Source organism: Trachinotus anak, unplaced genomic scaffold (assembly GCF_046630095.1).
Source record: "Trachinotus anak isolate AG129_WGS33_773 ecotype Australia unplaced genomic scaffold, CSIRO_AGI_Tana_v1 ptg000002l, whole genome shotgun sequence".
In the NCBI taxonomy this organism is placed as follows: domain Eukaryota; kingdom Metazoa; phylum Chordata; class Actinopteri; order Carangiformes; family Carangidae; genus Trachinotus; species Trachinotus anak.
This window is the reverse complement of record NW_027273853.1, coordinates 13,051,510-13,068,106: the sequence shown is the minus strand read 5'-3', so window position 1 is coordinate 13,068,106 and position 16,597 is coordinate 13,051,510. Positions and strand designations below refer to the sequence as shown.

Here is a 16,597-nt window from a genome sequence, read left to right as displayed (position 1 = left end):
AAGATAGAGCGTCTGGTGAAGGACACAGCAACTGTGAGAACATTTCTGTTCTCAAATTGACAAAAACTGCGAGAGTATCCTGTCCTTGAAGAAACTAGTTTTAATGGCTCACACTGTGCTGATTAAAAATCCATGAAATGATAATAATGCAACATAATACAATAATTCAGACATGAGCCCAGTCAACACAGGAGCCCTCATCCTTCCCTGAGAGCCTTGATTAATGCCAATAAGCAAAGACAATTTGTGGCTGACTGACTCCCATTTGGGCAGAAGCGACACACCTCACCCAGCGACTGGGGATGCTGCATCCCTTCAATTACACCACTCACTATCTCACAGTTCTACAGGTCACTCTCCTTTATCCTTCAAAAGAGGGACAGGGTTTCACACAGTGGAACAAAAACACTGTCCCTTCGGCTATTGTGTGTTGGTGCACCTAATGTATGTACTGTAACACAAAACTGAGTCTGGAGCCAGCCTGTGACATTGCATCTCGAGGTTACTGAAAGCGAAGCCCATTAGAAAAAAAAAAGCTTTTCTCTGTGTTGGTTTACCTGACGTCCTCTCAGTGATTGGTATATAACACATATCCGGAGGGAATGAAAAACATATTCTATCATTGAAATCTTAACTACAGTTGGTGACAAAGCCCATTACGAGCCCATCTGCAGAGTAATTACACTTTGCATCACACAATGCTTCCTTGATGATCAAAGATGCATCTACACTGAATGTATAAGTCTTAGAATTGTAAGGATAAGACATCTACCTGCCACAATTGTCATGCTAATCTCAGTTTCCTCTCTCGCGTCGCGTCCACAGGAGAACAGGCTCATGTGCAAGACACTGCAGCATTGCAAAATTACTTGAAGCTTCATGCTGTTCTTACACATCAGCTAGCTTTCTCTGACCAATGCTTCTCAGTCAAAGAAATTGAATTGGATGAGACACAGTCTTATCATTTTTGCCTGAGAAACAATTTTGAACCATTTTCTCAGCCTCTGTACACACAATACAGAAAATGTGGAATATGAAGAAAAGACTATTATAGAATTTGTTATTTCCATGAGAGAGTATATTCTAGTGTCTTTAAAAGAGACATGGATTCAAGGATGCCAATGTCCTGTCAGTCAGTGAGTCAGTCCACCCTCTTGGTCCTGACTGAAGTATATCAACCACCACTGGAAAGATTGCAATGAATCTTTTATACAGACATTTACTGTTCGTAGAAATGTGTCCTAATGACTTTTGTCATCCCCTGACTTTTGATCTCACAACAACATCAGGTCAAAACTTAGTTTGTATTTGGTTTATAACCAAATACCTGCCAAACAGATAGCAATGTTTGTGTTTCGAGCTGCATACCAAATGTTAGCATTCTTACATGCTAAACTTAGATGATGGATATGGTGAACATTGGACCTGCTAAAGATCAGCACGTTAGCACTGTCATGTTAGCATGCTGACATTAGCATTCAGCTCAAATCCTCACTATGCCCAAGCCTCACAGAGCTGCTGGCCTGACTTTAGGCACAGTATTTGATCAAATGTATTTTCTCCATTAACCCTTTAATGTTGCTTCACAGAAAACATATGATGCGGATGTTCAACTTTTTGCAAAATGTTTTGAACAACTCATTCCAAAGCCAACAACTGGGGTCCAAAGCACTCCAGATAACTGAATGCAACTTTGATGTTGAGGATCACAAAAGTCTCTTTCACAGAGTTTCCTCATCATCTGCTGCTGATTTCTGGCGAGTTAATTGCTCACTCACAGAACAGATTTTCCCACCACGCTCATGCAACAAAACTGACTACACGATTCATAATATCATTTCATACAGCACTCCATGTATCAGTATAACGGTTAATTTGACATTCTCATGTGGATGACTGTCGTTGTCAGTGTACCAGGGGTCATTCTTGGGGCTGCGTATTGCTGATTGCTGTCAGTTGTGAGTGACCTAACAACTGTGTGGCTCAGCGATTTCCCATGAAGTGTCAGGCTTTCTGAGATTCACTAATTGCCTCAATGAATTCTGCCACCATAGCACACAACTCATTAATGCTGACACAGACTTCCAATTAGTTAAGTAGGAGCATTAAGCCAGCTGATAACTTGAACACTTATTATTTCTGCTTTTTGAGTTGCTATGAGAACATTTCATTATCTACACTAAACACAAAACCTACACAAATAGCGTGTCATCAACAGCCTATTCAAAATGCACATTATTTTCATTGACAGCTTTTGGCAGTTTATCATTAATTGAGAAGTGCGGTGATTACACAGAACATGGCAATTAGCTACCACTGAGAGAGGGTGTGGGATTGAATTCCAAGTAAAAACTACACCAGGTGAAAGCAAAGTATCAGGACATCAAACGCAAAAAGAAGAAATCAAAGAGCTGTTAACACCAGAACGTCGGCTTCTTATCCTGTACAAACTATTTATCCTCATTGCAGTTAACATTCTCATTAGGAAGCCTAACAACTGCTCATCTCTTGATCTATTCTGAAGAACATCTGGGCATGATCAGCTTTAATGTACCAAAGCTCTTCCCCATGTGGAGCAGTAAAGTTAGTAATTAATAGAACTTGGCTCTGAGCAGATTTAACTGGCTCCTTTGTCCAAAATATTATTTTTTTTTTATTATTATTTTTTTTACAAATACATATGTTCATAGAGTGGCAGAGAATGTGCTCAGGAGTGGCAGAAACAAGAAGAGGAAGAGTGGACAATAGCTGTATTGTGAGGATCTGTCTGAAATGAAAATTCATAAGTACCACAGGCCGTGCCTTGTACTCCAGCAGGGGAAGTTCATAAGATGCACTTTAAGGTTTCACTTTAATCTAGTGTATGCGGTAAATTATGCTTTTGCTGTTAGAAAACCAGGGTGGTGTGCCATGCCAAACGGATTACAACACAAAGGCTATCTGAGAAGTAAGCATTTTGGATTTCACAGGACTGAAAATCTGACACTGAGTTAATGTTGTTAGTCGAGTCAGGTTTTAGTTTGTCAGTGAGGCAGCAGAGGCACGACAAATGAATGGGGCAGCTTTAGTTCTAGGCTATGTGAATTAATTTCCAGCTGTATAGTAAGTCAGGAGGCAGAGTCAGGCTCACTATTTTCCTCCTCCTTAAGGACAACACATAAAGTACTGTACTGTATATTTAGAACAGTTCAGTGGGATAAAGGCTGAAACTACACAAGTAAAGACAGTACAACTCCTGAATTCAGCAGCACATGACTGCAAAACAGAAATAATGGCATCTCTCATTGAATATGGCAATTTCAAAAAACCTTGAAGCAGTGGCAATGTTTAAACAAAGTAATGTGCTAAAGGCATGAGAGTGTAGGGTTTTTGTAAATGCCCCAGTTGTTTGCAGTGCCTTAACACAAATACACTTGAGGCATTTCAATGCATCTGCTTCAGACTTGATTGGATTCATGAATCAGATGGGATGTTGATGCTTGAAATGTCCTGCCCGCAGTGTGCCACACAAATGTGGAATGAGGCGCATAAAATGATACATGTCAACAATTATATCCATTTGGTCCTCAACACATTAACATTATTGTACCTCAGGGGAATTTCAAATGATAAAACCACAAAACAGAGAACGCATATTTGTCTGTGTGTGTTGCAATAGCTCATGTAAACAGTCTGACGGGCAGCACAATGTATTGATACTTTGAAAGTGCTCTAAAATTAATGAGTCATGATGTACTAACTCATGGTACACTATACTCATCTTAAAATACCATCGATAAAGGATGTGGAGGAACTAACCCGGGACCTGTGACACAGTTTTACTGACTATTATGGAGATTATTTTTTGATTAATCACTGAATTATTTATTCAATAAAACAAATAAAATAATGAAAAAAGAAAAATAAAATGCCCACAATGTTCACAATTCATGATACCTTTTATATACTGTGAGCATTGTGATGTCTTCAAAATGCTTGTGAGTGTTATAAAACACTGAAGCGCATCAAATCCTCACATTTAGGAAACTGAAAGCAGATAATGTTTGGCATTTTTTCTTTAGAAATTACTCTAACAAACTGCCAATTTGTAAAATTGTTGGTGATTAATTTTCCTGTCAATCAACAAATTGATTAATCCACTAACTGCTTCTGCACAAGATTGTAACACACTGTACTCATTGAACAGCGCACTATATCTGTGTAACACAATTGTGCTTTTTTGACAGTTTTCATATTGCAAACTATAGTTTATTCTTGTAATAATGAACTAAAAGGTACACAGGAACCATGAGGATATTTCAGCCCTTATGAGATAAGGAACCACCAACAAAATGATTTTTTTTTTTAATGGTCAAGATTGAGGTTAAAGAATTAAATTTGTGTGAAATGGCACAAATCCTTCATATTTACTTTGTTTCCAGTCATGTTTTGTCAGACTGCAGGCGCTAGGTGAGCACATGGGTATGAAGGCAGGCAAGCATGCAGGCGGGCAATGAAATGTGCCCTCCACTGGCCCATAATAACTGGACAGCCCATCCATTTCATCGTTGCCTCAACACAGATCTCTGACAGGGGTAGTATCATACGACTCATTGGCAGAGATGTGTAGGAGAACCTGACAACCTCCACATCCAGCCTCGGTTAACAAGGCAAAAAGTTATGCTCCAAAGATCTGTAGGAGAAGAGAGGAAGCCCATGGTGCTGAGTGCCATCTCTACTGCTCTGTCTTAAATGTCTGCATCTAATTGTGAGGCTGAGCACACAGCTGTGACACTCCAGTTGGGTACAGATTCTTTAATCTCTCCTTTTATATGACATCGTCATGTAATCTCCATCTAGCTACCCGGAGAGCAGCCAGAGAGGCAGGAAATGAAATCAATGCTGTGTCTCTGCACTGGGTGTTACTTCATTAGCATGGGTGCGACAGATGTAGCAGTAAATCTGATTTATGAAAGGGCGACAACGAGTGCACCGCAGACAGACAGAGGAATTCATAATGATAGCAGATGATAGGGACACCCAATGTCCTGTGTTTCACCGATGCTTTACCGATGTTTGACAGAGGGCAAAGAAAGGGGAACAACATCCTCTCTAACGTACAGCATTCTTTCTTTAATGTAGCGGTTTAGTATTTAGATCCAGAGTCATGTTGTAAGAAATACTATTAGCATCTGATGTTCTTAGCTTGTAACTGATTTCCATGTCCTGGATATCATGACGGAAAGTAAAGCAATAGAAAATCTATTTCCTAGAAACAGAAAAGGCAGGTAAAGTATGGCCTCCAGTGACCGTTAATCACAAGGCATACATTACACAAAAATCAATTATTATTTCAGCGCATTAATTTTCACTGCACTCAATGTTTTAATTTGTTGTGTTGTTTTTCCTCTCTGTACACAATTCATTGCACTATGGATGCTGGAGACAATGCTTTATATCAGCCAGACTAGTTAAGTAAACTGGGCTTAATTGTGTTGGGTGTTAATCTTCATTATATCCTTCGTCACAATATTAAGCTGTGAGCTTAGGACTCCTGGCAGGTTTGACATTTAATGATGTTGGGCATTAGCGCACACCTCTTCTTCACACTACGGGGCAGGGAAAGGTCCATTATCCTAATTTTATTTCCCAAGGACATTTCAGTGTAGAATATAATAGGTAAAATGAAATATATTCACACCATCCAAAACACAGACTCCAAAGAAGCACAACCATTTAACCTAACGCCATAAAGTCTAGTAAAACATGTGTGGAGTGAGGTCATGAGCAATGTTATACTTTATCAAATTTAAATATTGTGCTTGGGGGGAAAAGTCATCAACCAACTTCCTAAATTGAACTTTCCTTTCATTAGTGAGCAATTCAACTTTGTGGGGTGCATCTGGCCACCAGCTGTGGCGCCACAACAGCCTTTAGAGGTCAATAGGTTAAGAACCTTCTGGAGTGATGACATCTAATCTTACAGTTGGTATGGCGATGTTATGGAAAAGTCATAGCAACTGTATAGCAGAGGCTAATACAGTTGGTTGCTCATAGGAGAGGCATTGATGTGGTTGCCCCTCCCCAGTCCTGAAAAACAGAGATTCCAAATGATTAGTTGTGCACTCCCATGGGACTGGGAAGCTAAGGAGGGGGATGTGTAATTCAATTAGTCCCACGGTTCTGCACCAAAGGGAGGCAGACAGATTCATCTCATTGAGACATCCAGGATGTGCAGGCCTGGTGTGCACACAGAAGATATTGGCAGCACATCATTAGTGCTGTTGGTTTGAATTAAAGATAGTTTTACTCGCTAAAAGACTGCTGGTAATGAATAAATCCAGGAATCTCAGCACCAAGCAGGTCCTCCTAAAATACCCTTAGCGATCTTGAAAACCCTTATCTATACAACAAGTGGCTGAATGAGGAGGGTTTGCAGCCTGATTCCAACAGAGAGTAGAGCAAGCTGCCTTACATGACAAGCCAGCTACATTCGAAGCGATACCTCTGAGCTTGTGCCATGTGTCGAGGATGCTGCCTCCCACTGAAGTTGCATACAGATCGCCCTTTCACAGCAGAGCCTCCGCCGCTGTCTCTCTTTGTCCCTCCTCCCAGTCGGGAATTTATAAAGCTTCACAGAGCCATGAGATTCCTATAATTTATGACAGCCTTTTCCCAGGAAGAGAGAAATCAAATCAGACTTTAAATATAGTGCATGTTTCCAAGTATGAGTTCTTCACACAGATCGTAGATCACAAATAAATGCAAAGGATCCTGACAGTCATTAAATAACAGCATCAATAATCCCACATGTGGCAGCACTGCATTTGATTTTGGATTATGAAAAAGGCAGAAAGCATGGATAATGAATGAGACACAGCAGAAACAAATGAGAGGAAATGGCACCAAGCTGCACATCAGCCACTTTGTACTGTTTTCAAAGGCAGGATCTCCCGTCCTGCTCATTAGTATCAGACTGACCCTTGACCTCAGGCTGGCGCACACACCTGGCTATGTTATAGGACACTATTCCGCCCATAATGAAGAAGGAGGGTGTCATCTCGTGGGTATAACCCAGGAGGGGTAACATGTCCACTGTGGGTGGGCAGTTACCCTCCATTGGCTACAGGTCCATCAATCTCCTGTCTGAGGAAACTGAAGACTCGACGGAGAGAGAAACTAACAGCTGCCACACAGTGGATTGAACAGATGGCAATGGTGGCAGGAAATTAACACCGTATCATTTTAAACTTCTACACAGCATCTCCATTTAGGTGGAGAGAAGATACATGTCTGCGACTTCAACACTTCAACACTTCTCTAATATTAGACTTTGAAAAAATTGACTTCTCAGACTGTCCCTTGTAATGTTGATTGCTGTTGTTTGTGTGTTTTTTGCACATTATATATTCTCTTAGAAATATCTGCAACGGCACACTGCAAGCACCCCTGGCAATTTGTTCACATCTATCAGTATGAGAATGGGTTTTTGATGTTTTCTTAATGAAGGTGAGTACTGTTAGTGTATGAGAGCCTTCTAGTAAAAGCAATGGTGAGTATGCAATATCTCAGACATGATCACTCTAATTCAGTGATGCAGATTTGTCATAAATGTTGCATATATAAAAAAGACCGAACAGACAGCTGTTGCAGCATTTCATGTCCTAAACATATAAAACCTTTCCTTATATTGTATTTACAGAATCAAAAGAAAATGGTCTGATCCATGTGTGCAAGGCCTGTAAGTCATCCTCAAACGCCATGGAATCAGTGGGACTGAAAAGTGTCCTCAGTAATCCACATCTACAGCATCCTCTTCGCCTGCGCCAACTGCATTGACAGAAATATGACAAATGCTTCAGTATTTCATGTGGGTTTTAACAAATTCACTGAGGTGCCAGCAGCACTTCAGCCACTGCAGTCAAAGATGAAAAAAAAGTTCAACTTCCTCTCTGAAGAGTGTGGCCATATCTTAAAACTGCAACACTGAACTGCAAAGTGCCAAATGTAACTGTATGCTGGCATAAGTCTAAACTTCATGATTAGCCTGTAATAAGCATAAAATACCCCTGTTCCACTAGGGCCATAATATTCCTTGTAGATTTAACATCAGCTAGATTTGGTGGCTTCTTTTCACTACAGAACTGTCATCTGTTCATACACCAAAGCACATTAAGGGTTTGGAATCAAAGCAACTAAGCCATTACTTTGTCAGAGTAGCCACTGCTTTATCCAATTAATATTGCATACAGTTATTAGCAGCCCAGATATTATGCTTTCACAAAATGAAAAGGAGCAATTCTTACAGCTTGAATGCTTGGGAAGCTCTCTGGGACAACACGCAAGTGCACACAAGCATCGAGTTGGCACATAATGGTTGCTTTATTTAGAGCATTTTGAATATCATCTTATGTAAAACAGTGTCCATTGATGTTGTGCTGTATTGAACAGGCAGGGCATCATCACAACAATAACCGTGTGTTTGGACGGTTCACTGACTTTGGCAACATGATTCAGAGATGTTGATTAAATTCAACAATGCTTCTATAAATAACATGATTATTCCACTGAATAACCATCGTGTCATGCTGCACATGTTCATAAGCAGGTTGAAGTGTCACAACACAATAGCCACAGGGAAGAAATTAGAGAGCATAATGGAAGGAAACAATCAACTAGGTAATGTACACATGATATGATGTGCTAGTTCTGTTGACCGCGCCAACAGCTCCTTTAGCCTGGGGTCTCTTTCTTTCCTCCCTTGTAGAGGTCAGATGATGTGATCCGTTACACTTTACAGGAGGTTTTGGTTAGTAGTGTACAATGTTATACTTATTCTTCACAGTTTATTTATACACAAAATCTCACAAGATCCAGGAAACGTTTCAGAGAAATAAAGGTTCGATCCAGCCACTCAGTATATTAAACTAATCCGACATTAGATGTCATGCAATGGCACTAACAGGCCAAGATATATGAATATGATGGCAAAACGCATACTCAGATAGATTATAGCTTTAGGAGGACGTTAATTTCTCCTGGACTCCAGTGGCTGCTGACACAGTTACAGGAAATTGAACACAAACTCAATCAGCTCACTGGTTCTGATTTGCCATCAGTATGGCATGTTCTGAAGAAAAGTCCACATTTGTATTCAGCTCTTGTTCAGCTCTGAGAACAACAGCGTACCGACAAACAAGGTTACAGTATGAAACATCAGGATTTTGTATAATTAATGCCTGACTTGAATTAAAATCGCCTTCTCTGCTAATGATTTTGTACCATCAGGCCAGGTGAACTTATTCCCACAGCGCCCATTTACAATTTATGTCGCACTCGACCCAGAGGATCAGCGTAACTACAAGGTTAAAAGGTTACATCAACACATTTATGAGGGCAGGTGAATAGAACTGTTATACAGTAACATTAACAGATGTTAGATTTACTTATGAGCTTTAGTGTACAGGGAATGCTTTATTTGTCTGTTTCCAGAGCTTGAAGCGGCATCTTAGTTGAGCTGCACACTGATATAGTCAAGTAATTGGTCAGTGGGTAAATTTTTTGATACTTGTGCTGAGGGAATATCTGAGTCTGCTAATGATAAAACAGTATCATTAAAAAAGGCAGAAACTATCTAAACAAAGAACAAGTAAACAAAATTCAGTCAGTACTAAAAAGGTATTGATTCAATACATATCCCCATTGGTCATAGGGTCAGGGTAGGGTTAGGTCATAGCTCTGTTTTGGTCTCCACCAACTCCTGTATATTGTATACGTGAATAAATGTGACTCTTCAGAGGCTAAATGCTCCATTATTTTCACCAGCTAGTCACTAACTCCTAGTGCTGGGCAGATTTTTGTCAGCTGCAGAACTGTGGCTAGAAACTCTTTGGTTTTGGCATTTAGAGCATATCCACATTCGGATTTAATCCAGTGTTAATATAAAAATGAGCTAAGAATGAGCTAATAATCAATAGTCATTACAGGAAAGTGACAAATGTTTTGTCCTTTATAAGGGCAACACTGGAGAGATTATTTGACATGTTTCCCTTCAGTCGTTGAATTTGCATGACTACTGGGAGTTCTTCAGTCATGAAGAGGCCCACACCATGGTCCAACACAGTGGGGTATATCTGGACTGTGCTAACTCCAAGTACAATTTACCCATCCCAAAGGTTGAGCCAGGTTCAAAATGTTCACCGTAAAAAATGGTTTATGAAGAGTATCGCTACAAATCATGTCACGGACTCCTGAGTCAACTTTATCATTCCATCTCCAAAAACAGAGCAACCAATGTAATCCTAGATATTGCCTTCCACTGAGGGTAACCAGAGATTCCCTCTGCCCTTAACACAAGGTCACCGCACTGCTGATGAGCCGAATATACAAGGCTAAAGTAACACAATCACTTATACAGCACAGCTTCCAGCTGCTAAATGCACTTCTGCCAGGCCAATGTGAAATCATTTCGACGAGTATGTGTCAGAGCAGTTCCTCTTCGAGACTCAAGGTGCTGACGCGACATAGCCCTGAGCCAGGGGGGAAAGAGAGTGAGTGAGAGAGGGAGTAAAAGAGAGAGAGGAAGAGAGAGAGAGAGAGAAAGAGAGAGAGAGAGAGAGAGAGTTCTCGCTCGGTCAGCAACCCTCACAGCCTGCAGAGGATCAGAGCAGAGGACAGCAGTAATTTCAGTGCTGCTCTTCAGACTGGAGAGTCCTCTCCCCCGGACAGTCACAAAAACAGCCTGACAGCTGCTGTACACACAAAGGACCTGACGGTCCTCAATTAACCTTGATGTGAAACTACTGCCTTGTCAGTTTTCCCTAACACAAGATCAACTGTCCAATTCAACAGCAATATCATTTTGTTTACCCTGTCTGCTCTTCCATCTCGCCTCTTTCCCAGTGCAGCTAGCCTTTGCTCTCACTGTCCGAAAATTGTGTAAGCCTCTAAACCTCATGGCATCTCCCATTACACATAATTTACACTGACTTGGATTACTTCAAATGCTGCTCTTTGATTGTTGTCAGTGAGTTAAACAATTTTGTCATAGGTGTCATCAAGTGATTAATGTCTTAACTGTGCTGCGGTGCAGGACCCCTACTACTCAGCTGTATTTGGCTGTGATGTATCATTGATGCAGATCAATCGCAAGTGGCTCGATCACCAGGATCTCTGCCCCACTGTCATTGACCTCTGGCTCTTGTAGTGCTCCTGTGAGACCCCCTGCCAGTGAAAAACACTCCCAGCATGCTGATGAAGGGGCCAAAACCATAAGAGCTTTGGGGAGTATTCCTCTAATGTGTTTTCCTAGTCATACTGGCAACAAAAAATAGCCCCTCCCAAAAGCACTGCACAAACACAACAACGTGGTATACTAAAGCTCTCCACAAACAATGTACTGTATGTAGTGGAGTGATTATAGTCCTTATCATGGATCAGGATGTAGCAATTCAGAAGAGACAATGAATGCACAAGAACATTTAGTTCTCAATCCCCTTTTTTTTTAGTGCAACTTCAAATACACCTCTCAACAAAGAGACAGTTTCTGGCAGTTAAATACTCTAAGCACAAGGGGCCACAATAGAGCATAAAGAAGCTGGGCAGGTTACAACAAGGTGACTATTCACAGAGCACAAGCAGCCATTTTAACTGAACAAAGACAACCAGGTGATAAACCCACTTATATGGATTCTGTGACCATTAAAATCCAAAGCAGCAGTTTGCACTGTCTGGAAAATATTGACTTAAGCAGAATAACGTACATCAGCTCCTCTTGTACTCAAATGCAAAGTCAAATGAATTCATATTTGTATTCACTCAGACTTATGTTATACAGAGACACAGACATGGCAGAGACAAAATGAGTTCAGCTACTCTCCCCTTTTCGGAGGAGGCTGTGTATCACATGAGCACAGGTATCACATGATCTTTACCACTGATTATCACTTCGCCTCAGACAGAGCGGCTCACGTTCCTGATCACATTCCCGTGGTTCTCTGTGGAACCATAACAGGAATGTTTTACTCTACAAAGATGCTGTGTGTATTTGCACCTTTCCTAATAAAATTAAGTCGTGTTAATTGCACACCTACTTACTCACAGTTGACAAGTGCAACTGAATATTAATAAAGGAATTTACACCATTTTGCACAGCAGTGAACCATTGACAATTTCAGCAGAAACACTGAAGCTTTTGTCAGATCCTCACTCTGCTCAATTCAACCAAATCAACCTTCAAAATACACAGACACATGAAGAGATTAGGTGAAAGACTATTCATTAAATTAACAACAACGCACAAAACTAATTTGAACTAATTTGCAAACGTACAAAAGCAGCCAGACAGCCAAAGACAGCTCTTGACTTAAGCTGACAACTGGTGTTCAGGAAACCTGCAGATCACACGTCTTTTCTTTTATGCCACCAGCCGAATTTTCACCACAGTGAAGTCAGACCTGTCGTCTGCTACGTCAAACTGGCATCTCATTTGACCCGCTGATAAGAAGCGCCACGGGCTGTGCCACTGCCTCTGACCTGAACCACACCACGCCGGCATCTACTGACCTACTTCTTAAGTCTGCTTACGCATCGCTGCCACAGCCGCATCAGTTTAGAGCACATGTACAGTAAATGCACTGTATCAGCCACCACTGCCAGCTTTAATATGGTGCCACTTCACCTATTGTTTGCTCGCTTTACATTCATGCACAGTCATATTAATAAACAAGGTGATGTGTGTGACACAATGTCTACGCAGCTGATCTATCATTATAAAACATAAGAATTACCTACCTACTACTGTCAGTCAAAACAATACATTTATATTGCTTATATATTATGATATTATGAAGTATTCTGCAAGCTAAAAACAGTGAAATGAAACTGTATTATCTTAAACTGCCACACGCCACAGGATCCACGACTGAGTGACCTGTGAATGTGCTTGTACTGAACACATTCATATGATGGTCAACAGTTATGAATGCAGCCAACTGAATCTTATCCCACTAAATCTTTAATTTCAAAGGAGATCAACCTCACTTCAAATCTGAAAACATGTTAGGAATGTGTTTGCTGGGGCCCATCTGCATTGTAGCTCTCATGTATCGACTGCCTGCCACATTCATCTGTTGGAGAAAAATATAGGAAACTATGATTTCAGACTGATGTACCAGTTCAGGGGTGAGAATGGCAGCCTGTTCCTGCCTCTACCTCTTGTTCTGTAAAGAACAGATCTGGATGCGAGCCAAGCCCTAAAGAGGCTGTGATCACAGAGACAGCGGCTAAAAAATACGTGGGAGAGATCTATTTCACTGGTAAACACGAAACACAAAGGCTGGGTCACAGCGACAGCATGGGGTGTGTTTTAGTTTCCACCTCCTACACATTCATGCATTAAATATGGTTCAACAATCACACTCTCCAGTGGCTCTCAAAGCCCTTACTTCCCAGCCTCCAACTCAACATTTCCTGGGGAATTCCGACCAGGAATGTGTTCTTGATGACGGAGCAACTGTAACAGCTGAGAGGAAAATCACTTTCTAATGAGCAGCACGGAAACGCAGTTGAGGCTTTGTCTTTAACAATTGCTTGTTCTCAACACTTTGTGTGTGGGTCAAAATAGGTAACATATGACTTTGTTGTTGTTCTTTATATAACTGTTTGAGGGTTGTGTATTTCAGTGCGTATCAAGATCATGTTCAAGACTTGTGATTCCCAGTAAATTAGGTGCCTGGCTGAAAGTGTGAACTAAAGTTGTTGTAGCAGAGATACCCTTAATAGCTTCCCATAATAAAGAATCACTGTGGTAATGGCCTCCTCAATAGCTGGCAATAAGTGGGGAAAAAGGCACCATTTAAATAGTGCTTGGTTTTAATTACCACTGCAAAGTGAAATCGCAGCATTAAATATTTCAGAAGCTTGGAGGAAGTGGTGTAGACTGTTGACAATATCAACAAATGTGTGCTACTTTTTATGTTTTAAGTTTCAAACTTTTCTGACTTCTTTTAGCACAATCTTACAAACAGGCAAACGTTGCTTTTATAACCTTGGGACTTGTGAATAGCATCTAGTGTGTTGCTCGATGGAACAGTACGCCTTTATCAGTTGCCACTGGCAGATGCTTTCTGCATGTGAGCTTGTGACATTGGTGGTGCTGTGATCTAATTATAGCCGTGTACTGTGTTATGGGAAAGTATACAGTGCTCATTGTAGATGTTCTGACTTGGAAGGTCTCTACTTTTGTATTAAACTTGGGCAAACAAAGGTGTCATGCTGTGAACCAACAGGTGCAGTGTACCACTGTTAAGATTTACATCCCCTCAGTATTTACACAAAAAGAGATATCTGAATGCACAATGTTATTTGCTCTTACTACTGCAAACAGCATTTCCATCCATTGTCACAAAAACTATATATATATATATATATATATATATATATACACACACACACACACATACAATGATCAAATATATTATGGCTAGTCTAAATTTACATACATTAATCCAACAGACAATCTAGCTCAATACCATGATATGGAAAAGGTATTTATTTCTGGCACTATGTAATCTAGAGATTATTCTCTATTGGCACATTTTGACAATCTGCCATTCAACAAATCTTTTCTCTACACATCATAAGGGACACACATGTGATCCTATTACTCACATTTTCTGATTGTTTTTTAAATATGCTGACATATATCATAGATAGAGATAAGAAATTCCCAAAAAAGGCTTAAAACAAAACACGCATTTGGGTGATGTGTCAACATTTCTGACAAAATGCATGTCTTTAGTATTTCTATTAAGGTTCAGTGATTCACCAAGACCTCTATCCATCACACCTGAAGCAGACTACAAAGCAAAGGTGCCAATGTCTGACACCTCCAACTGTCAACAGGCAAACTATTTTGCTTTGAGACACAGTATGCACACTGTATGGATGGTGCAGCTTTCAGAAGGATGGATTCTGTCCAACCAGGCTGCAGCAATCTAAGCATTTACTTTGCACACAACTACATAAGGCCACGAGAAACTGTGTATAAATGAAACAAAGCAACACAAAACATCCTGTAAAATGGAAGAAAGTTTGCATGTTTTTCATTAGTTATGCTTTAAAACACTACAGAGGAGCTCATGTAGCACTTCCTATTGTGTACTTGGTGGATGCTTTTACCCTGCACTAACTGGTACCATCAGGGAGTACATTTTTAGTGCAGGTACTCCCTGTTGGAACCAAGCCCCCAGCGTGTCAGTGATGGTAAAGATATCCAGATTCTCAGCTGAGGCACCTTGACATTTCTAGTTACATCACTCAGGTGAAACATGTCACTCTGCTGTATCGTTCTAAAAACCCTCCTCACAGAATGAGTATCCTTGAATTGACCCTTGCTATCCAAGATTCCTCTCATAGTACATAGTCAGCTGCTTTATAACGTAGAGGGGCGGGGTGAAATCTTTCAAACAGTTGGTCATAGCAGCCAAAAGCCCCTTCAGTAAATGACTATGTCAAAAGAGGCTAACGTGGTAGCTAATGTGGTTTGGTGTGACGAGTCAGCCCAACAATCATTCATTTGTTCCACAAACTTTTGCACTGTATGGAAAACCAACCATGGAAAGAATTGTTGGGGTTTACTGTGCGGCCCCTTCACCCCACAGTTACTGCATAGGAGCAACGTCACTCTCACCCATGACTGTGTAAAACAACCACTTCACTAGTGTAGTACCTAAGCATCTATATGGGCAGCAGGGCGGCCTAGTGCTAAAGCAGACATGTCCTTCAGTCAGTCAGAGGGTGCACTTCCTCCCTGCTGGCGCCTTGGAAAAAGTAACTGCACCATAGCCAGGTGAGTGTGCACTCTTTATCTCTGCAAGCAGGCAGGTGTGTCAGATGAAAAGAAGGAATTTTCCTACTGGGATCTGTGAAGTAGCAGATTTTTTTTTTTTTTTTTACCACTGGGGCCAAGGATGACTGGGCATGCAAGCCTTTACAGTCTTAAGAAACTTGACCAAACTGCCCATTATGGACTGTCCTCTGCCTATTCTGCCCACATTTTTTTTTTTTTTTTTTTTTTGCCAGCCTACTCTAAATCCTCAGTGGTTACATCCCAAGCATGCCCACTTCAGCCTCACATTGTCAATGTCAGCTTTGATGTTGAGCAGATCCAGATAACATTCAGGTCAAGTCCAAGTTACTGTACAGCACATTTCTTTGCAGAGCAGCACTGATGCTGAAGCCGGGCTGTATTAGTTTCCTATTTAACCTACTTCAAGGCACAGAATTCGGCCAGCTTAAATACATAACATGCAGAAACAACGGCAAACAAACAGGCCAATGAAACATTCATCTTTTTTCACCTTTTATCTGTCAATGTCAAAAGCAGTCAGTCACATTTCAGGCGAAGAAATGAGACTTGTCAGGCTCATAATAGCACCAGCCGAAGCAAATCGACTGATGTGGGATCCAAAGAAGAAGAAGGAGAGGGTGGAGTGGACCACATCCCACTAGTCATGTGAAAAGGTCGTCTGCAGGCTGTTAATATGAAATGTTTTCAGCGCTTCATGCTGAGCCATAACATCGAGCGGGTCCGCCTGCCTCCCTGTAGTGAGCCCGT

General features: G+C 40.9%; 1 protein-coding gene across 2 annotated transcripts in view; it reads right to left on the bottom strand.

Moving 5' to 3' along the window:
- The window catches only part of tln2b (talin 2b), a 78,882-nt gene that overhangs the window by 61,668 nt on the left and 617 nt on the right, over positions 1-16,597 (bottom strand). The gene's annotated exons all lie outside the window — the stretch shown is intronic.